Genomic DNA, 22,358 nt, shown 5'->3' on the forward strand with positions numbered 1-22,358 from the left:
GCCTCAGTTTCTCCGTGCGCCCGGGAGGCGACGACCCTGAAGTTTGCACTACCGCACGCGGGACAAGTGCATAGAGCGCAGGCGGTGTAGACTCGCCTGGGTCCTCCGCGTTTGGTTCGTTTTACGGCCCGGGTGGCTCGCGATGAGGGGCGCTCCCCTAACCGGACCAAGAGGCGCCGGGAGCCAAACTCACGCCCTCGGGCGCTGGTTATGGGGCAACGGTGGAGCAAATGGCTGGAATTCCCGGGATGGGGCTGGAATGGCCCACCGAGCCTTTTTTCTGGCTGCATTTCTTTTTTTAAAGTCCGTTTGCGCTTGGCCCGCGCTGGTCCAGCTCTCCCGGCTTTGTACCGGAACCCGCGTCCTGGCGCTGGCTGAAGTTGGAGTTGAAACTTGGAATATCAAAAGGATGTGTAGAAGGAAGCGAGGGTTTTGTTGTAATGGGACAAAGCGGAGAATGGAATAGTTTTTTAGCCTTGCAGCCTGGAGGTTAAACGGCCGTACTGGCCCTTAAATATATTCCCTGCCCCCAAGCAGATAGGTTATAAACTCAAGGAATATTAGGACAGCTTGACAGGGAGAAACATTCGCATCACAAAATCCTCAGTGCGCAAAATCCTCAGCTGCTGAAAGTGAAGCGCTTTGACGGGTGCGAGTTTCCTACTTCCCCTACGAAGCCTCGCCTGGGCTAAGAGTTGACAGCGAGCGTACGTGTTGCTGCGTTGCGAATGCTCTTTAAGAAGCAAGACTGATGCCGCGGTTTTGATGATACCGTTTTCTTTTCTCCCCCCTTTCCTCGAAATGCAACGTAATCTTCAGAATTACTTTTATGTATGTATATATAACGTTGAGGTAGATATAAATCACCCCTGGTGGAGGTACTTTTTAATTACGAGGTGCAGTGAAATGAGTGAACATCGGAGTTGGGTGTTGTGGGCAAGGCAGAGAGGAGGTATAATGATTTACAAACATCAGGTGAGAATCTGAGTGCTGAATTGGGTTTGAGTTAGGGAGCTCCCTTCCAAAGGAAATTATAACCAGCGGACAATTGTGTTTCAAACCGAATCTATTTCGCGAGCTCTGTCTTGCTTGAGTAAAATTCCTACTAGCAGAGTATGAGCTAGTAGCCGCTTTACCAGCCTATGGCCCTTTTGGGGGCGGGGGGAGAGAAGGAGGACCTCCTTTTTAAAATAATGTTTGTGAAAAAAATCTTTCAGGCAACTTTACCCAAGAAAGTTTTTCTTTTTTTTTTTTTTTTTGACTTTTCTCTCCCCATCACCTTAATAAGCCCCTTAAACTTTATACTTCTTTGCATTTAGACATCCTCAGACTAGGAAAAGTTAATAAGTAATTTATGTAACAAATGGTGACGGTTTGAATCTTGCTTTAGACGAAGCATAAAATCACGTTTGTATTCCAGGTCTCCTCGCCTTTTGAGGAAATTCTAAATTTTGCGATTTCGACCCAGGTGGCTAGATTTGAAAGGACTTGAACTTTTAAAAAAGCAGTTCATGTGTCCCATACCAAGTTAGTTAATAGCTCCATTCTTATAACTTTAGCTTCACGATATGATTAACTATTTTATCTGAAAGGTCTTGGCATTTTTCCTGTCTTGAAATAGCTCACCTAGTGTAGTGGCCGCGTGTATGAGAATATTCTATAAACACATACATCTTTCCTAATATGAAATAACTAAAGGAAATACAACAAAATGTCGTTATCCCAATATTTTGAGATTTTTTTTTTTAAAAGATGATTTAATCACTGGAGTTTTAGAATCTTCTTTTTATGCCTTTTGTGTTATATTAAACACATCATACAGAAATATGATTTGTTGACTTGTTATGGGATTACCATTTGGCAAAAACACCCAAGACATGCTGTTTCAAATAGGCGGTATTACTTCTGGTTTAAATTGTATGTAAGGGATCACAAGCCTTGTTCCAGACGGATAAATTCATAAAATGCTAGCTGCTGTTGGGAAAGCAAAATAGTCGTCGGCGAAAAAAAAAAGGCGATGTAGCTAAGTATATTTTGAATTAGGTTGAGCTGGCTCCTGAGACCCCGGGCAGTTTGAAAAAAGGTATCCACAATCCAGGCACGTCCATTTGAAGACGTTTTGGGTTCCCCCAGGACAAGACGACTCCTTTCCCTTTCCTTCTTTTTTCAGTTACTTTTCCAAAGATAACTTGTGTCAGGCGCAGGAGACCAGAGTTCTGCCGAAAGCCAACCTAACCAGCTCTGAAACGAGGACTCATTCTTACTCCTTCCACCAGATGTTTTTTAGGTGTCCTCAGCTGGAATGCCCAGTTTGAAACTAATTAGGCCAGCAATAAACTTCTTGTACAATAAAATCGCAGGCCGTGATGGTGCATAAGTGGGGTTCCTAGCAGCTCATGACAGATGCCTCTCTCTCTCGGCAGAAGGAGCCTATGGCTGTCAGGAAAAAATGAAGGGAGTGGAGATATCTTGCTTAGATTCTTGCCTGGCCCTCAATATCCAAGCACACCACACACAGCGCATTATCTTCTCCAAGGAGATGCCTTGCAACAGGCGTTGAGTTTTGTCTTTGTGGGACAGGCCTGCTTAGCATAAAAATGCGTGGGGAAGAAGTAAAACCGTAAGTATTAGGCAGTGGCCACAGGTCTGAGGTGTAGTGTTGAGTGTTGGAATGTTGAGTGTGTGTGGGTGTAGACTGGGTGGAAAGGCTTCCTCTCCACTAGGCACAGGTAAAATGCAGGGCTGTCCGGTCTGACATCAGTTCCTTCTGGGAGAGGATAACTTTCTCCCCCAGAGATTTTTTACCTCGTTCTCCTGATGTAGTTCTCCTTATCTGGGGGGTTTGTGGAGGTGAAGTGGCTGGTTATTCAGTTACCTCCAAAGGCTGAACCTTCTGACTCTTGCCAAGACTGGGCTTTGTTGATGGAAGGAAACTTTTTTTCCTAGCTATCTGCTCTGAAAAAGGAGTCGGTGGACTTGGATCAAAAGGAATCTCTTTACAGAGAATTAACCCCAGAGCTGAGAAAACACGGCCTGTTGACAGAAAACACACACATACACTCACTCTCCCCACAAGGCCTTGCTCACTCCCCATCTTTCTCCCTGACCCCCCCATCCCCCAATATCATAACAGACTTCGGAAGGGCCCACTTTTTGTCCCCCTACCGTTTGTGGCTGTTCAAACAGTCCCAAACATACAAAACAAAAAGGAGGCTCCGGTAGGGAAACAATTAGCAGAGAATTAGCTGGAGACAATGCTTCATCTTCCTATTTGAAGATCGTAACAGGCCTAATGGTGTTTAACTAACATCTCTTCTAATCCAAGGATAAACCCCCTCAATCAGGTGACAAATACTTGAAATGACTGTCTCAGACCCACTGTCTTGCTGTAAAGGAATCAGGGGCCAGGACTAGTTCTTTGTTGTGTGTGATTTAAAATCAGTTTCAAGATATGAGAGTACCTGCCAGGTAGATTGAGAGGAAGAGGACGAAGAAAGCCACAGGCTTTAAATTTTTTCCTTTTTTTTTGCTGCTTTTTTTTCTTTCTTTATGCTCACTTTCATTCTGTTGGTGCCTTTGCCATGTCTCTCTGCTTAAATTATATCCGTGTATTTAATAATGATGAAAAATAGCTGAGCATTTACATGCCAGGCCTGAAATCAGCTCTTGACATGTATTTTCAGGATGGCTCTCACAACAACATTTTGAGTTAGGTATTGCTATTATTTTTTTTTACTATTACTATTATTATTTTGCCAACTTTGTTAACAAAGAAACTGAGTCACAAGTCAAATGACTTACGAGAGGCTGAAGAGTGAGTGAGGCCGGAATCTAGGCCTTCAGCCCTCTGCCGACGGGGCTCTGAAAACCTTGCCTCAGAGAACATTTCTGCTCTCGTTTCCCTTGGAGAGAGATGCTGAGTTTGGATAGTTTTAAATGCGCTGAACACGATTATTTTCTGACTCTACCCTGATGTTTTTTGCTGTTGTCTTAGATGGCAGAAAAATCATATTAAGTATTTAGAAAACACAAATCTGGACTCTGGTGAGTCATGATATTTAGAAGGTTGTACACGGTCGTGTAAAGGGAAAGAATACAACTATTTACAAGGGCTAATTTGATTTGTTCCTTCAATACTATAACGCCACCCATTTTAGTTCCTAAAAAGAGTCAATAAATTTACCGGCAGTGGCAAGGCCCTAAAATGTTACGGTAGGCTGTCCAAATCCAGTTTACCGGAAGGTGCTGGATCGCTATGGGTGGGTTGTTGCTTGGGGGTTAGATTATAAACATTTGGAGAGCAAAGAATAATTTGGAACAGGTGGTCCCAAGAGTCAGGTAACCGGAACGATTTATCTTTGCCACTTTGAAGGTTAGGGGGAGGCTGGAGGTTGCCTGAATCTGGGACAGGCGGCCTGAGGGTCGGGGAGGGCTGGGAGGGCCCCCACTTTGGGATGAAGCCTAGAGGGATGGTTGAGGGGGTCTCTGCGCACAGACCCAGGTCTGTAGAAAGCAGGGCTTCGTCATCCCTGTCATCACCCATCTGATGATACTAGTGAGGGCGCAGATGTGGCTGCTGGTGCTTTTTTGCAAAAGCTGCCTCTGCTTTCATATATATGCAGAAATTTAAAACAGGAGCTCAGAGAAACAGACAGCCAAGGGAGACAGGTTTACTTCTCACCGGTTTTGAGAATGTGCACATGGCCGATTGTCTTTGCCCCGTAATGTCCATTTAGACATATTTTTAAATGAACCAAGGATTTAAAAGAGGCCAGAAATTATTTTGTCACTTAGTCTCCGCAGTAGTGTGTCAATAACATGAAAACGGGTTGTGATTTCAATGGCACTGGATTTTTTTCCCCTCTAGTTTCCTTTTGAAGATCTAGTAAAGTTAGATTTTAAAAATCTGTGCGTTCCCAGATTTAACATATCCGTACATATCTACTCATAATCATTCTGAGGAGAACTGTCAGCTCTCTGTGATTTTAACTAAAGGAAAAAATGATAAAATCGACATTTTTCTCCCCAAAGGATGAGGAACTGGAGGGTTTGACCACTGTCTGAAGACAGCAACTTACTTTTGTCTCGCATCAGCTGAATCTGTTAGCTCCCCTTTCTTTTCTGTTCATCTCCCAAGAATGGTCTTTCATTACTGAAATGTACAGTATATTAGCCAAAAGATGTTTTAATTTTGCAAAGAAAAATCATGCCAGAGACGGCCGAGTCTGTTTCAACCATTATTGTTTCTGTAGCATGCATACTTTGGGTTTCATGGTAAGATGTGGTTTGCCAAGAAAGAAAATTACAGCAAGAAACTATGTTGAAAACATATACACTTCTGATTGAGAAATGGGAAAAACACGGAAAAATTCCGCACGGTAATTGCTTTAACGTGAGTTTTAAATGTCATTGTTTGACTTATGTCAAAAAGTCCCTCTTAGCTAATTCTCACATATGCTGTTACCAAATATCTCACCTTAAAGATGGCAAATGTGGGGCTTAACTCTGGTGATCTTGAGGCTTTCAGAGATAGCCGTAGTCGTAGTGGAAACATTCCAAATTTTTAGATTGTGCAGGCTGAGTTTTTTTTTTAAGGTTACTTAGATATCGATTTTATTTTCTTGACCCAAAATAAGAAAACACGGGGAATTCTCAAAAGCTTTTTACAGGCTGCTATTATGAGAAGAGAAGCCAAACCAACATGTATTAGGTCATGAGTTTGAAGTGCATAAATAAGCCCTTGAAGGTCACCAAAACAGGGCGAAAACCACCAGTTCTCCTCACCTCGGCCAAGTCAAATTCCTGCCTGTTTGACGTGTTTGATTCAAGTGGACGCAGAAGGGGGGTTTCTGAGTCCACGGTCGAAAGATCTCGATTTGATTTGGGTTCCGAAGATGTTCTTGGGGTAAAGCGAGAGGGGAGGGCTGGAATTCCCATCTCCTTTGGATCACTCCCTCTCACGGCTCCACTGAGAAAGCAGGTTCCGGGGCACCCCTTCCTCCAAAGGAGATCTTTCTTTCCTGTTGTTTGGATATGCAGAAGCCAAAGGTCAAAAATGGCTTGCATTCCTTCTGGTCAATTTCTTCACCTCCCATCCCCTTCCTGTAGTAACTTAGTGGTTAAGGTGTTAGTAGTTTCCAGAACAATTTTTTTGTTGCTGGGAACACATACATGTTTTTTTGGCATGTGGGGTGCAACGTGTAAGTACAAACCTTTAGGTCTTCGTTGATGGGCAGCTCCCCGAAATGCGGAGCACGTCCGCTGCACCCCCGAGTTTGGTATCAGCACCAGTGCTGATGGAAATTCCACGCAGGGAGAAAACCTCCTCATAGGAAAGACAGAAAGGGTATCGCTGCAAAAAAGGTTGTTTTCTTTTGTGGGTGTGTATTATTTGCACGTATGGGGACTTTTGTTTCACGGTGTTCTAGAAACACTTGTCTCCCCAGCAAAGGTCTGAATGCCCTTCCCAGTTGGGAAGGGGGTGGGGGGGGGAGGAGCACAGGGGGCAGATTCCTGCACCTCTGGCCTTTTGTGCGACTGGTACAGTAGAGGGAAGCGGTGACTCGCGGCTTGGAGGGTGTCATGTGGCATAACAAGTTGTGACTTGCCGCTTGTGTTGTAAACAAAGTTTTGGCCCCATCCAGCCGTGAAAAAGAATGGAGCCGGGAAGATTATTCACCTCCGGTCTGTGACGGGCCACCGGGGCTCTCTAGTGTTCTCCTCTTGCTAAAGAGACCATACTCCCCGGAGACTTTAATTTTGGAGTGTGGAGGAAAGGGGGGTGGGAGGGGAGAAAGAATGTCTTAAACACAGCAAATGTCTGAAACGCTCCGAATGTCTTCAGCGTTGCTCTGGCACCCACAAGAAAGACAAAGTGATAAAAGGACACAGAAGCAGGCTTTTGGGGGGATGGGGGGTGAGCAGAGAGATTAGGGGACTTGCTAGTGGTTTGATCTAGAGTGGAGAGTTTTCTGACACCTCGGGAGCTCTGGAATGCCTTGCTGTGTCTTTAGGAAACTGATTTGGAAATGTCTTTCTTCCCTGCAGCTTTGCTGCCTTTTCTTTGTGCCTATTTTTAGTGAATTGTTTTTTTTGTTTTGTTTTTTAAAAAGACAGAAGGTTTGTTTGAGAATAACGAGTGGCCCATAGTTATTGAACACTTATTATGTGCCAGGCACTGTGCAAAGCAAGCACTTATATTTCTGACTCCAAATAGCCTTAGATGGAATGTGCTATTATTATCACCCCTATTTTACAGATGCGAAAATTGAGTCTCATGGAGAAGTAACTCGTCCAAGGTTATATGGCTCATGTCAGAACCAGGATTGAACCCAGTTTTGATTCCTAACCACTAGGATATCCAGCCTCCACGTCCACCCCACCCCACGCGTGCTCATGTAATGAGAGCTACGTTCTCTCTACATGTCTGCCCTGGAGAGCTAGCTTTTAAAGTCAGTCTCCAATCGTTTTGCTTGGAGGATATTAAGTGATGGTCAGGTATAAAAGTTGGGTTCAAAATAAGAGACATCACCTGATTCTTACAGAATCTTGAGCCTGTCCTTGTAGAATAACTGAAGTTTAGCATTGAAATCTGTTGAAATGATGGCTGCATCACTGCAGTTAGCTGGTCTAAGCTATTGTCTGTGGCCCCTTCTGTGCCAGCAGTGTTGAGTAGTTACTATAGGGACTGCATGGCCTTCTACAGAATGTTTGCTGACCCCTGAGCTATTGCAATCTGACAAGACAGATTTTGTTGACAAGGAAGATCGTGCACTTGGGACATTACATATACCATTTCACTGATTTATTATTTATTGAGTGCCTCCTACGTGCCTCACGCGTTGCATGGTGATGGGGGAAAGTTCCAAATGCATTCATTCTTTCCCTCATTTATTCAGCATTATTTACTGAGCTGTGTTCTAGGCATTGGGCTAATTACTGGCGACCCAAAGGCAAGAAGGACCCAATCTGGCACCTCTGATGGCAGGATCCCAGGGTGTTTTCACCAATATCACCCTGCCTCTTCTTTCCCTTTGAGGTTTCAGGGGGCAGAGATATGACTTCTTGAGCTTTCTAATATTCAAGCAGAAGGATGGAGAGAAAGACCCAACTTTGCAGACTCTTATTCAAAGAAGCCATGCCCAACTTGTTAAGAGCAGTACACTGACTTCTGTGCCTAGAACTGTGTCAGACAATGCCCATGGCTTATTCCCTGCCTCAGACAGACAATGACCTTCTGCTACCCTTAAGAGGTGGTGGGGAGAACAGGTAGGAAAAGGGAGAATCTGTCCAAATTCAAGCCTTGGCTCTGACTTACAGCCTAGAGATTAAGAACATGAATCTCTTAAGATTTGTGAGCCAGTAGCCAGGCTGCTTGGGTTCAAATCCTTGCTCAGCATTAACCAACTATTAGTTTGGGGCAAGTTACCTAACTTTTATGTGCCTCGGTTTCTTCACCTGTAACACAGGGTGGTTATCATGGAGATCAAGCTAATATAAAGTGTTTGCAGTAGTACATGGCAGAGAGTACGAGCTATATCGGAGTCGGCTACTGTATTATTGTTGTTATTATTATTATTATTTAAGCTTAAATGTATTATTTACAAGCTTACATGACCCTAAGCTCTCTGAGTCTCAGTTTCCCCTCTGTAAAATGGGGATGATGATAATAATGACAATAATAACTGCTTCAGAAGGCCATTGTGACAGTTTAAATGAGGCAGTACATGTAAAACACTTTGCTTTGCTACAGTGCCTGCCCACATTGAGTAAGCCAGCTATTATGCTCAAGCCAGCTGTCATTACCTTTGAGGTTATAGGGAATTACATACTGGGCCAATGATGTGCCTTTTAGCTCTTGGTCAGTGGAGTCCTTTTTCAGCATCAAGAGAATGTAGGGCAGTGGTTAATAACACAGACCCTGAACTCAGACAGTTTGGTCTGAACCTTAAGTCCATCACTCAACTATGCTGTCTCGGGTTGGGGACTGAGCCCCACTCAACTTCCCAAACAGTGGAGGCAACGGTCGCTGTACGTTAGGAGGTTGGGAGGCTTAAAAGAGGTAGCAGGGTGTCTGGCACATAGTAAGCCCTCAATAAATGGTAGCTTGTATTATTATCACACCCACTCCTTGCCTCCCTCCCGCCCCCAGGAAAGCACTGAACATTAGTAAATTTTAATTTGAAAATAAAATAACACATTTTAAAACTGCCAAACAGATTTAAAATTATATTCATTAAACAAAATTAAAATATTCTATTAAAGCCAGACTTTGGGCTCAGACCAAATTTTTATAACCCAAGCTTAAAGGCCAAGGAGTCCCCCGGCCACAATGGGGACATTGTGATTGAACTTGAGACTTCAGCACTGCTATTGAGTGGTCTTTGAAGTGCACGCACGTTTCCCCTTTAAAATGAAAGGGAAGTCGTGGGGGAAAAAAAATGAGGTTCTTGCTCACCCCAACAAACCTTAATGAATTGAAAAAGAAAAGCAAAAGATTACTCATTTTTCTTCTGCTACCTTATCCTGCCAAAGACACGTGGCCCACTCCTAACCCCAGCTTTGAAAGGTACCTGCTCAGAACGTTCCAGATCTGATATGCTCTACCAGCTAAGCTACTATAAATTCTGGTCTTCGTCAGGTTTTATAGGTGGTGGTATATCAGTGAAAGCTGAGATCTGAGAGCTCAGCTGCTGGTTCAAATCCCAGCTCTGTCTCCCCTAACTATGCCTCAGTTTGCATATCATAGAACAGAGATAAAATATCTACTGCATAGGGTTGTAGTGAGAGGATGTAAGAGTTAGCTATCCCTATTGATGGTTTTTTAAAATCGTTTTTTTAAATTGAAGTTATTATACAATAATAATATAGTTAATATAGTGATATATTTAACTATATATTATAATAATAATCAGTTAATTTACAATGTTGAATTAGTTTCAGGTGTACAGCAAAGTGATTCAGTTATACATATATATACATATATGTATGTGTATATATATATATTCTTTTTCAGATTCTTTTCCATTATATCTTATTATAAGATATTGACTGTAGTTCCCTGTGCTACCTTGTGCTGTTATCTAATGAATGAAACTTCCCCAAACTTTTGGGACTTTGAAGAATTAAAGGCATTCAGGTATGCCTTTATCTGAGAATTTTGAATCAAAATTATCTCAATATTCAGGGAGGGGAATTGGAGAGGGAAGAAGTGGATTTTAAAATCTCTCACAGGAGTTATGATATGCCAGACACTTTCACCAAGCTCATTTAATCCTCTCCAAAAAAAAAAAAAAAAAAATCCCATGACATTTGTGTTTCGATTAACAAATGGGAAAACTGAGGCTTGCACATGTCAAGTGGCTGCCCGATGACATTCCAGGTCTCTCTGACCCAAAGCACAGGATGGTTCTACCACGTGACCTGCAGCCCTCCTAGGACAAGGGCGCAGACAATCCCAGAGACTTCTCTGTGACCGACTGACCTTTACTGACAGTCTCTTCTTACCTTTCAATAGCATCCTTCATCCCCAGTGAGCCCGTTTTTGTGGCCTTTCCATTGAGAATGAATGGACATCTTCTAAAACAACAAGTGGAAAAAGGAATGGCAGTGGATCATGACATCCTTCTCTAGGTGACATTTCTTAAGAACCTCTGGCATTTCTTGCCAACCATGGGGGGGCATGACCTCCTCCTCAGACCATGCTGGGTCCTAGGCTGTGATGTGGGGCCCAAAGGCAGAGATAAGGGAGGAGCTGATGGGGAGCGCATGGAATGTACTCCCCACTCCACCACCTACCGGCTGTGTGACATTGGGCAGAGGACTCGGGCTCTCAGAGCCCCAGACTCTTCCCCAGTTCGTGGGGCGGATGCCATCCATATTAGGTTTGTTAGAGAGTTTCAATACAGTGATGGATGGGAACGTGGCCTGCTCATTCAGAGAGTGTCGGTTCTTACTTGCATCACCCCCAGAAGTACTCAAAGAGAAGAGTGAAAGTGAAGCTTACTTGCCTGGGGAGTATTCCTTCCTGTTCTCTAGGTAGCTGCAGTCTTGGGGTTTCACACATTCTGGAAGAATCTACTAGTCTCCGAAGGGCAATCTTCTTTTTAATGGGGGGGTGTACCCTTTCCATATTAACTTAAAACATGAATGAATTTTTTTCTTTAGAGTTCTGTCTTTATCTTATTATGTGTTTGGAAAAGATATAGCAAGCATTTCAGACAAATGGTTTCACATGTTTTTAACTGCATAAGACAAAAACGGTTTAAAACTCCAGTCCACCAGGTAATTATAGTAAAAGTGGCATCCGGGTATGGCAGGATTCATGAATGAAGAAAGAGAAACACGCATCTGAATATGTGAAATTTTCCCCGAGAGCTCTTCATTTAAATGAAATCGTTTATTCCCAAAACTTGTCCCTGCAAGCTGCTTACAGCAAATGCCTCAAATAACAGAATTTTCTACTAACCAGAATTGCAGTTCTGCGCTCAGTTTTCAGGGGAATGAAGTGAAACAAATGAGTCTGTCAAGAATGTTAGTAAAGTCATCTCAGAGCATGTGTCTGGACACATTCAGTCTCTGTCTTTCGTCTTTGAAAGAGGAATGGCTGGCCTTTAGATGAATATGATGCTAATTAAAATGACCTCTGTGTGCTTACTCGATGACAGGATCTGTTCTGATTGAGTATAGCGATCAACTGACTTATTCCTCACAACAATTCTATGAAGGAAGTCTATTACTATTCATATTTTCAGGAGGAAAGTAAGGCACAGAGAGGTTAAGTGACTTGCTCGAGGTCACACAGCAGTTAAGGAGTAGAGCCAGGCTTTGTATGCAGATGGTTCTAGAGGTTGTCTTCATAACCCATGCACTCCCTGCCTCCTTAACCACCATAGAAAGAATTAAATTTTCCTTCTCTTTGACCTTCACTTAACTGGACAGTTAATTAGGGACAGGCATGAGAGGGAAACAAAGGGACCGTCGGTCTTAATTGTAATTTTTCAGTATTTTACAAGGATGTATTGGTGTATTCTATCAGCCTCAGGTGCAGAATAATACAAGGGTTAAGAGCCAGTCTGTCCAAGTCTACTACTTACTATCCTCATGACCTTGGGTTTACTTAAGTTCTTCTAACGTCAGTTTCCCCACTTAGGAAGTGAGGATCATGAATCTACATGATCAGAGTTAACAACTATGACCTGCGTAGAAGGGCATCTGATACACATCTGATTGTCCAATACCGTTTATTACCTGTTGGAGCAAAAGTAACTATGGAAGTCATATCTCACAGTGGGGCGCAGTTGCAGTTGGGTACAGTTTGCAGTGGAAGAGAAGGGAAATTCCCAGGCATGCGGGGCTCGAGCTGGAAAACGGCTCAGGTTTTTCCAGATAAGGTCAGAGACACTGGCTTTCCTCGTCCCCACGTGAGAAGTTGCAGAGACAAGTCCGCAGCAGGCAGCCTGGAACGCCCAGCCCGCCGGTATTAAAATTTAAGCGGATGAGGACACCACGGCCCTCGGGGGAGGGACTTGCCTGTCACGTGCCTGGTGCCCGGCAGAGCGGACCCCCCCTTCCCACGACCTCCCAGGAAGAGTTGGACTTTGGGCAGCACGGGTCAGAGGCAGAGAAGAACGCTTCCAAAAAACCCTGCCCGCTTGTCTGTGCAAACTCAAATGCCGTGGTAGCCTCTGATTCCATTTTTCTTCTTATTCCCTTTCTTCTGTCGTGGAAAATGTCCTTTTCTCCAGAAGCCACTGCTGGGTTTTCAGTGACCAGGTGTGCAGACTGTCTGGGTTTGCCTCCTTTCGCCTTCCTCCTCCACTTCAGCCCCCCTCCATTTCCTCTTGAATGCAGAAAACGGAATTTCATTCATTCATTCGAAAATACGTACTGAGCACCAGCTGTGTACCAGGACCTACTCTGGACACGAGTAATACAGTAGAGAACAGAAACAACCAAAATCTACTTCATGGAGCTGCAGTTGAGTGGGGAAAGACCAAAGATAAAAACCTAAATGTGTAAAGTACACAGAATGTCAGATGGTCATGAGTCTGGGGGGGAAAAATCAAGAGAAGGTGGATAGAAAGTGCGGGGGGGAGGGGGGCAGGGGAGGGCTCTCTGAGCAGGCGGCCTCTGAGCACAGAGCTGGAGTGAGCTCTTCCCATATCTGGGGAAGAATATTCTAGAAAGAAGAAACAGCAAGGGCAAAAGCCCTCAGATGGGAGCCACCTGGAGGCCAGTAGGGCTGGGGCCAATAAACAGGGGGCTGGCGGAGATGAAATCATGGTGGAAGGGCCCCATCAGGTAGAGCCGTTCTGTGTCAATCAGACATGTCTGAAGTCAGTAGTATCATAATTTTTAAAGGACTTTTTAAAAGTACATAGGACCTAAATCTGAAATCAATCATTGCAAATTCAGATAGGCAGGTAAGAAGTTAATGAAATGAGCAGGGTAATTAACCAGGGGGAATGCTGATTCCATATTGCCATGTGTTCTGATTTTCCAAAAGACGCTGAAATCTGGACTTTTATGAGAAATGTCCTGATTTTAAAATCATCACGAGGAACCACCAGCATGCAGGTGCAAGCTTGCAGTTTGAGACCGCTCTTCCAAACATCCCTGTAGACCCTGGGAGTCTAATTTCAGTGACAAGACAGTGAGCCTTTCTCTCACGCTCTCTTTTCTTTACTTTTTTACCAATTCCTGACCAGAAGGGTGCCAAGAGATGCTACCAGTTGTTTCCAGGAAAAAGTAGGACTTGAATCTCATGAGGATGGGGGCTGAGACGTCGTCCAAGGAGCAATCAGCTTGCTTCATTTTCATGTCTTTCTCAAGACTTTTTCCTGATCACCCCTCATCGTGGGTAATGACAAACATGGTCCAAATCCATCCTCTTTCGGGTTTCCATTAGTTTCATGATGATTATTATTTTGTCATCTGGGGTTGATTTAGGAGTGGTGAAATGTTTGCAGGTTTCGTAAATGGTTGTCAGCCACTGTTTAGAACGGCAAGGAACTTCTTGTGTTGTTCACATCGTAAGGACTGTGGTGATAGTTTCCAGTGGCTACAGACGTGAAAGGGGATAAAAGGAGGGGGGGCCTTGAAGGATTCCACACAACGTGATTGGAAAATTGAATAATGAGTCAGGGGTGGCGGGGCTGCGAGGGTGAGGCGAGGGTTCAAGAGCCCTAAAGACCTGGGTTGCCCAGGCTGACAACACTGGATTCACAGTCTGCCTTCTCCACCCCAGAGCTGAGTCAAGCAAAAACCCTGCCACGGGCCCACAAAGCTGTCAAGATTCTTCTGGATGTAAGTAATAGAAAACTTACTTCTGAGTTGGTTTAAGTTGAAAAGGAAATGTACTGACTCTGGGAAATGTAAAGTTCTGGGGAGATCTGGTTTCAGGTGTGGCTGGTTCAAGAGCTGAGACGTAGGTGATGAGCCCATCCTTTAATTAATCCCTGTTCAGGAGGATTCGGTACTTTGTCATGCACCACTTCTGGAACTTGGGATGGAGTGGGAGAGAGGTAGATTCCCCAACTGAGGTCAGCAACATTGGCTGGAAGTTGGGGGTGGACTGCTTCCCTGTGGATCCCCAAACTTCAGCATAATGCACCTCTAGATATGCCTTGGCCACCCCTCTTCTACTGGGCTACAGTGCCATTTGTGAAATGTGTGGGTTTTCCAGGTGCTGTGCAACACTGTGTGTGTATCATCTCCTTTCTCCTCAAACACTCCTTTGGGGACGGCACTTTTAAGACGTGCTGCTATTCTCCCTCCCATGTGCTCTTTCCCACAGGCCTAGAGGATGACCTTTTATTTCAGATAAGGGTGTTCAGAGAGGGTCATCTTTTTTCATGGTGTCTTGTACAAAATTAGTGCTCAATATCTGGGACACTCCACCCAAGCATGGGAGAGGCACTGAACTTCTGAGGAAAAGATAGAAACGCCTCAGTATCACTTGGAGTGGCCAGAGTGACCCTGGCTAGACTGTGCTTACGTTTATGGGCCTCTGATGATCAGCCTGTGTTTCTCTTCCTCCTCTGAGCTTTGCCCTTCATTATTGCCTCCACTCCATTATTGCCTTTTTCCTGTTCCCTTTAGTGGCCCTGCAGTAACATCTCATGCAATACAGAGGTTGCAAACTGGCAGCCAAAAGGCATTTTGTTTGGTCTGCAGAACATTTAAAATAGAAACTGGAGCCAACATTTGAAAATCTGGACATTCCACACAGAAATGAAGATTTCTGGCTTCCATTAAAAAATCAGAAGATCTGTCAACACTGTGCCCACATTTTCACAGGACTTCAATTGGCTTGAACTGGGAAATGACTGTCTCTTTTAGATGGATGGGTTCTCAGTTCAGCACAGTCCCCACCTCTCTCTATTGTCCCCCTGACACTGGGGTTCAGGGTTAGTTGCCGTTGACCATTGGGATGGTGCTGTTGGCTGTCCTATAGTAGATTTCAGAGGGAAGGTAAGTCTTTCCTGTATCCACGTCTTCATCAAAAGTGTGAAAATGAAGTATAAATCAAGTTGGTCATTAGTATTAAGAAAAATGAGAAAAAGCATGTGTTTTGGGGTCAGTCAAGGTTTCTCAACCTCGGCACTATTAACATTTGAGGTTGGACAGTTCTTTTTGTGGAGGTCTGTCCTTGCGTTATAGGAGGGTATTTAACACGTCCAGATATGAACCATACCCCTTTCAGAAGTAAATAGTTCCCTGGACTCCAGGCATCCACCAGTTTGGTAAGAAGTTACTGTAAGTGAAAAAAAACTGTTCTTGCTGTGAATTGCATGCTGGCGGGCCCGGCGTTGGCAGTAGAGGTTCTGAGTTGGCTGACTTGGGTTTAATCATAGGTGAACGTGCCAACCGTTGAGGCCACTTGCGACGGCCTGTCTAAGATGTTATAGAAGGAATTCAGCGTGAATGAGAGGTTGAACCATCTGAAAGAGTCTTTGGAGAATTTCTTAACTTTCAGCTGAGAGAGGCCATCGTGGCTGCTATTTTCAAAAGGTTTGCAAACAGTAGGTTCTGCTACAGAGTGTGGACAGGCATGAAGCCTCGTTGGAGAGCAGAGGGAGGGACCAAACGATCTCTGGGTGTCTCTTCCAACTCTGGTTCTGTGAGCTGCACCTCAAAGAGTGAATTTCCCCAAGACTGGTTTAGTATGTTGCCTACTGCATTGCCGCAGCTCATGATGATGGTCTGTGATGGAAACCCAGGGGAGCAGTGATGGTTGTCCAGGGAGGGAAATCAGCCTTCCCTAGGCCAGTACTGTGTACGATGTGGTGTGGAGGTTTTTCTGATTTGTTTTGTTTTGTTTTGGCCTTTCACCAGTGCTCCAGATCCTGTCCAGTGTCTGAAATAGTGTCCATGCTTAGGTTTCCCATACTAACAATAATAGGTTCCAGTCAGACATTCAACACCTATTAATTGAACACCTGCTATGAGGCAGCCACTGTTCCAGGCACTTGGCAGGAAGCTGAGAGCAAAACTGACCAAGTCCTTTCTCTCATGGAGCTGTGTTTTTGGTGGAAGAGAGATGGACAATAACAAGAACACAAGCAAAAATACGTATAGTGTGACAGAGAGTATTAAGTGCTATGGAGAAAAATAAAGCGGGGAGGGAGGGAATAGGAAGTGCTGGGGTGCAGCAGGGAAGGGTGGTATTTTTTTTTTTTTTTTTTTTTTTTTTTGCGGTACGCGGGCCTCTCACCGTTGTGGCCTCTCCCGTTGTGGAGCACAGGTTCCGGACATGCAGGCTCAGCGGCCATGGCTTACGGACCCAGCCGCTCCGCGGCATGTGGGATCTTCCCGGACCAGGGCACGAACCCGTAGCCCCTGCATCGGCAGGCGGACTCTCAACCACTGCGCCACCAGGGAGGCCCCGAGGGTGGTATTTTTAATTTAATTTTAATTTAAAATAAAGTGCTCAGTGTAGGTGTGCTGGTAAGTTGGCTCTCTGGAAATAAAAGGTCCTGACTTACAACATTTGCCACTTCCCATGGTGTAAATACTCCCACCATGGCTGATTTCAAGCTCCTGTTGGTTTAATAACCAGCTCACAATATTCACACGAATTTAACAGTCATTTCTTGCAGGCTGGTGCTGGCCAGCTCCAGCACTCCACTGGTGGGGAAGGCCTCACCGTAAACTCTCTGGCCAAAGAGCACGCACAGAAGACCTGAGTGGGATTGTGCCTGGTGTGTTCAGGGATAGCCCAGAGTCCACTGCATCTGGAACAGATAGGGGGAGAGGGATAGGACATATGGTCAGAGAGGTAGCCAGAGGCAGATGATGTAAGCATTTTAAGCCATGGTTGGATTTTTGGCTTCTACTCTGAATGAAGTGGGAGCCCCTCGAGGGCTCCAAGCAGAAGAGAGACAGGATGCGATTTACATCTGGCAGAATCCCTCTGGCCGCCATGAGAATGGGGGGCAAAGACAGAGCAAGTAAACCTGTTGGGAGACTGTTACAGCACGAGATGATGGCGACTTGGAGTAGGAGGGTAGCAGCAGGGCAGGGGTGGGGAGAAGTAGTTGGATTCTGTATATATTTTGAAGGTGGAGCCAATGGGATTTGCTGACGGAATGGATCTGGGAAGTGATACGAAGCATCCAAGGCGACGCCGAGGTTTTTGGCCTAAGCATCTGGGAGAATGGAGCCCATGTTTCCCGAGATGGGGAGACAAGGGGAGGAGCAGGTTGGGAAGCAAGGTTAGGAGCACCTTCTATGAACCTAGCCTTGAGCAAGGGCTTAAACGCACACCTTCTCCTTCCGTGCTAAGAAGTGGGTTCTTTGATTACCCCATTTTAGAGAGGATGGGACAGCGACTCAGAGAGGTTAAACAGCACACCCCAAATGGCCCCGCTGGAACCTGGCCAGGCCAGGACTACCTTCCGCCCCACCACCACCTCCCAGCCGTTCTACCATGTTTTCTCAGCTCTCCCGGCCCCATTCCTCCTCTTCGTTTTGAGGAAATGGAAGCAGAAAATTTCTTCAAACGAACTAAACAAGGAAGCAAAAGCCTCTCCCTTGTTCAGAAAGAGCTCTGCAGGGGTTCATGCCAGGCACAGGTGGATTCTGCTCAGTGGACCCATTGCTGGCCTCTTTCTATGACAGATTTGTTGGATTAACCCATGAAGATTAGTATTCCACAGGAGAACTCACACTTAGCAAAAATTAGTAGTCAGTAGCTTAGAAGGCTTTGGTTTGGGGCGGACATAGGTTTAAATCCAGACTCCACTGCTGAATAGCTTTACCTGCCTGAGCCTCAGTTTTTCCGTCTGTGCCGTGGACGCACTAAGAGTTCCTCTCAAATTAAATGAGATAATGAACATAAGGTGCTTGGCCCAGAGTCCGCACTGGGCAAATGGAGGGTCTCAGGACCATTATGGTTTGAGAGAAAGAATTAGAAAGTCGGGTTTAATTGTAAACCGAAGGTGACTTGCCTTCTGAAGCTGGGGTGGGGACGAGGGGTTGTGAAGCATGTCATGCCTGAGAACTTTGTGGTTTGGCCTTTTTTTCTTTCTTTCTTTCTCTCTCTCTCTCTCTCTCTCTCTCTTTCTTTCTTTCTTTTTGTGATCCTGGAGGTTGGAGGCCTCTGTCTGGGTTCTGCTGTGCTCACCAGGCGGCCAGTCCTCTGCCATTTACTGCTGTCAGCGCTCCCAGAGGAGCCAACCTCAGCCCCAAAGAGTCGGCTGCCTTGAGTTGTCTTTTGTCGAAGGCAGAACAGCCTGTTCTCTCCACAAGCAAATCCCCAGATGGGAGCCCATTCGGGGCTGCTACGGTTTTCCTGATGAAATTCCTGACTTGGTGTGTTGTGTTTTTTTAAAAACACGCCCACTGCCTCACAAAAACCTCAGCCGGGGAAGAGAAACATTTCTCATTGAATTACTGGTTTTTGAAAGGGTGTCAAGTTATACCCCACTTTCATGGCCTACATACGCCACTCTTTCCACTCACTGCTTCTGTGGAGAGTCCAAGATGGCAGAGTGTGGATGTTATCTCTGGCTGCCCTTGCATTACGCAGATGGGAAAACTGAGGCCCAGAGAGGCCAAGGAGGAGAGCCACAGGCTAAGTTGGTCTCCGGGCCTCGGCCAGACCCAGATCTCTTTATTCCAGAGCCGTTATTCTTCCTCCTTCATCAGAGGTCACAAATGGGCAGGCTGTGGCCACCTCTACCCCACAGATGTGCTGTCTTTGGCCCGAGAGTGTTTTAATTTGAATGAGTTGCCAGCATTTAAAAATCAGGAGATTCCATATAAAAACCCAGCTTTCTGGCTTCTCTTCAACCATTGGGAGACGTGCCAAATGAGATCTGCCTTCCTGCATGGTGACAGTTGAGGATCTCAGTAATGTCCACTCCCTTTAGCCAGAGTATGTCTTCCTTTTGCCACAGTCCCCACCCCTCCCTGTCATCTACCGGGACATGTGGGGCTGAATGTCTGTTGCCATCACAGAGCTTCCCTTCCTGGTTCTCTTATGGTGGACTTAATAGGAGAGTAAAATATTTCTTGAACTTGTGTCTTTATATCAAAAACAAAGGAACAAAAGATGAAGCGAAATGGCTGCTTGTTTAAAAATTAATGGTACACAGCATTATTTCTTTGTGGCAGGGAAGATTTCTGTGAATTTAATATGCAAACAGAATACATCAGTGTCCAAATAGCCAGCCCTCTTTACTGACTGATGCCCCCTTCCCCTTTTCTGCCAGCATCATGTTTGTGACCCCTCCATGCCAGGGCCATAGTTTCCACTTCTTTTTTAAAGACAGAATTAAACTTCTTTAACCAAAATCTGCTCCACTTCTGTGAAACTTGAACCAAATTAAGAAGTTTAAATAGTCTTTAATTGCTCAAGAAAGACCACGTGTGTGAGTCTGAATGAGTACGCGCGCGTGTGCACACATGTGTGCCGTGTGCCTGTGTGATGTGCTCTTGATTTATGGGATTACCCCTGAATAGAACTGGATGAAAGTGTTTTTTTCCCTGGCTTTGGCACTGGCACTTCTGGACTTTGCTGTAAATTTAAGCCAGGGTGCAAAGCCAAGTGGTTTTAACTCTCTTTTAATGGTGTAACAGGGAGCTGCGTTAAGGTTGGGTTAAAATTGATGTTCCTTCTTTCTGGGGCATACTGGGGGGGGCTCGTGGAGAGAAGAGTTGGGGATACCAAGTTTTTAAAATAATCATTTCAGGAGAGCTGACCAAGAGAAAAGAGACTCACATTTTCAGAATGCCTGCTGTGTGTCAGGACTTGGTGTGAAGATTCTCTCCCTGTGTTCCAAAGTGAGCCGTGGAACTTTCTTTGAATACCGACCTGTTCTTTTTCGTGTGTGTTAGGAAGAAATAAAGATAATCTATAAAGCACATAAGGAGTAGTATTTCTTAGAATGAAGCCCAATTTGTTTAAGGGGGAAAAGAGTCCATTTAGAGGAGAAATATGTAAATAGTACAGGTGGTTTTGTGGATGTGACAAAATCGTGAATGATGGTTTGATTCAGTCCTCACAATACTCGGGAGTGGTCAAGTGGTCAGCCCACCCCTAAGCTGGGAAACCCTTCTAAAACCTTGTACTTCCTCAAAGCACTTAAACTGGTCATTAAATACTTAGTTGTGTAATCTTATGCAGAGTTCTATCTGACTCCTTTGAACCAGGACTGTGTGGTCATTTCACTGTTGTGTTCCCAGCATCCGGGAGAGTTCCAGGCATACAGTAGATGCTCAGGAAATAATGCGGAAATGAGGTGGTTGCCGAGAGTTTCACAAAGCTGGACTGGTTCCACGTAAAGAATGGTCTGTTAGACATAGAAAACAAACTTACGGTTACCAAAAGGGAAAGCAGGGGCGAGGAATAAATTAGGAGCTTGGGATTAACAGATACACACTACTATATACAAAATGGATAAACAACAAGGTCCTACTGCATAGCACAGGGAGCTATTTTCAATATCTTGTAATAACCTGTAATGGAGAAGAATCTGAAAAAGAATATATATTTGTATAACTGACTTTGCTGTACACCAGAAACGAATACAACATTGTAAATCAACTGTACTTCAATATAAATAAATAAGTAAACAGACAAATAAAGATAAAAGCACCATTCAGAATAGGGATCACACACACAGAAAGAATGGTCTATTAGTTTTATTTCCTTTCCACTGTAAAGGTAATATTTATGGCTATAAACTTTCTCATTTGTTGTTTTTAAACTCTACTTGGCAAATCGAAATGGGAGCTCCTTTATGTTCGGTTGCCCAGTTTTTTTCTTGTCTTTGAGATTTTCTAGTTGGTGGAATCCTCCAGTTTCCTCTTGAGATGTTATCAAGCCAGTCGATGAAATCCCTGAACCCCCCTTCCCCGCACTCCGACTTCCCTCAGGTTCACTTCACCATTTCCCCTTCTCGGGAGTGAGGGCAGGTGTGTCTTCCTCACTCCAAGCGCCAGTGACACAAAAACAGAAGCCAGAGCAGTATCTCCAGGACTTGTCCTCAGGCCTCCCAAGATGGCCAGAGCCTGCCCTTAGCAGATTGTCTGAGAAGGCAGGACCCGCCATCCCTCTGGGGGAAGCAGGAGCCACTGGGATGCCTCTGGGTGACACAGCATCTCTTCACGGGCTCTGCCCACCTGCTTTGGTTTTGGCATAATGCAGATTTTCTTTTCCTTTTCTAGACCAATCCAGACCCATCTCATAAAGGTTAATCATAACTACTGGCTGAGCAAGGGTTCACCTCTGAAATTCTGCCCCCTGTTGACCCCCAGTCACTTGTTGCCAGCTTGGGGGCTGCCCAGGTGCCACCTCTCCGTACCCTAGCTGTGGCCAAACCTTGGCGGGCTTTTCTTCCCTTGCAGTTTTATTGAGAAATAATTGACAGGCAGCACCGTATAGGTTTAAGAAGTACAGCATGATGGGTTGATTTACATATATTGTGAAATGATCTCCACTATAGGTTCAGGTAACACCCATCTTCTCATAGAGATACAATAAAAAGAAAAGAAAGAAGGGGAAAAAGGAAACTTTTCCCCTTGTAATGAGAACTCAGGATTTAATATCTAACAACTTTCTTGTGTATATCACAGCAGTGTTAACTACAGTCATTGTGTTGTACATGACATCCCTAGAACTGATTTATCTTATAACTGGGAATTTATACATTTTGACCACATTCTTCCAATTCCCCCTCCCACCACCCTCTGCCTCTGGTAACCACAAGTCTGATCTTTTTTTCTGAGTTTGGTTTGGGGTTTTGGGTTTGTTTTTTTTTTTTCAGATTCCACATATAAGTGGGATCATACAGTATTCGTCTTTCTCTGAGTTATTTCACTTAGCATAATGCCTTCAAGATCCGTCTATG

At 44.7% G+C, this 22,358-nt stretch overlaps 1 protein-coding gene across 1 annotated transcript in view; it reads left to right on the forward strand.

Annotated features, from left to right (window-relative positions):
• EYA2 (EYA transcriptional coactivator and phosphatase 2) overlaps positions 1-22,358 on the forward strand; it is a 254,983-nt gene that overhangs the window by 253 nt on the left and 232,372 nt on the right. The window lies entirely within an intron of this gene.

This window comes from Grampus griseus (genome assembly GCF_964374135.1).
Source record: "Grampus griseus genome assembly, chromosome: 14".
In the NCBI taxonomy this organism is placed as follows: domain Eukaryota; kingdom Metazoa; phylum Chordata; class Mammalia; order Artiodactyla; family Delphinidae; genus Grampus; species Grampus griseus.